Source organism: Cariama cristata, unplaced genomic scaffold (genome assembly GCF_000690535.1).
Source record: "Cariama cristata isolate BGI_N322 unplaced genomic scaffold, ASM69053v1 scaffold14783, whole genome shotgun sequence".
Taxonomy (NCBI): Eukaryota; Metazoa; Chordata; class Aves; order Cariamiformes; family Cariamidae; genus Cariama; species Cariama cristata.
In genome coordinates this window covers 15,287-16,322 of record NW_009609072.1, presented here as the reverse complement: position 1 = coordinate 16,322, position 1,036 = coordinate 15,287, and positions in this window count along the sequence as shown.

Genomic DNA, 1,036 nt, shown 5'->3' with positions numbered 1-1,036 from the left:
CAAGGAGGTGACTGTAATCTGAATGTTAATTCTTTTTGCCTAAGTGGGGCATCAGTAAATTGCTAAAGTTCAAGAATAAACTACAAGGAATTTTAGGATTCAAGTGTTAAAACAAGGGTGATTTTTGGAACTAAAAAAAAAAGAAGGGGCTTTAGCAATACAGGTGATTCATTATCTTTAACTTGAACAAGAGAAAGAATGGTGAGTTGTTGGACTAAAGTGTTCTAAGTATTGTACTTAAACAGCCCAGTATTAACTGATTATTTATGTTGGCACTGTAGCATGGATGAAGAATATATCTGGTTATTTTTTATGGCCAATCTGGAAAGTGTTTTTTTAAATGTTTTAGTTTGAGAAAAGTTGTGTTCAGTATTACATCTTTAGGCTTCTATGCCCTGTGTTACAAAAGAAACTATTTTCAAACACAGTCCAACAGAAATGACCACATCTGCCTCAAGTGTGGTCTCTTGCTACTGCAGAAATATGGGGAAAGATATTTCTGAAATTAAAATCCTCTACTCAAAGAGGAACCCATAATCTGGATAAGTAGCTAAAACAACATTTACTCTGAATTCATAGCGTGTTTGATAATGGAGATTCTAAAAGGTCTGTTTTAGGGACCAGTGATGATGGCAACAGAGAAAGCAATGATCTATACTAGTGGTTTGGAGTAGAATACAGTGCTTTTAGGAGAAATGCTAAATATGTATTTCATCTTGAACAGCATCAATCTGAGTGAAATTTGCAGTACATAAATTGGGTCCTGTATTAGTGCTAATTAAAAAAAAAAAAAAATATTCCAATTCTAGCCTTTTCCTTTGTTAACATACAACTTCTAGGCTTAACTGGCACCAAACCAAAGCGAACCGCATGCTGGAGCTGAAAGAAAGATTGTGGAGGCTTAGGATAACTTAAAGGGCCTTCCTTACAGCACGAACTGCCTATAAACTGTTGTACAGCTTAACCACAGCTGGGAACAGTGTAGGGCTGGAAAATTAAAAGGCGAGAAAAGAGCCTGTGAAAAGGCTGATGAAAT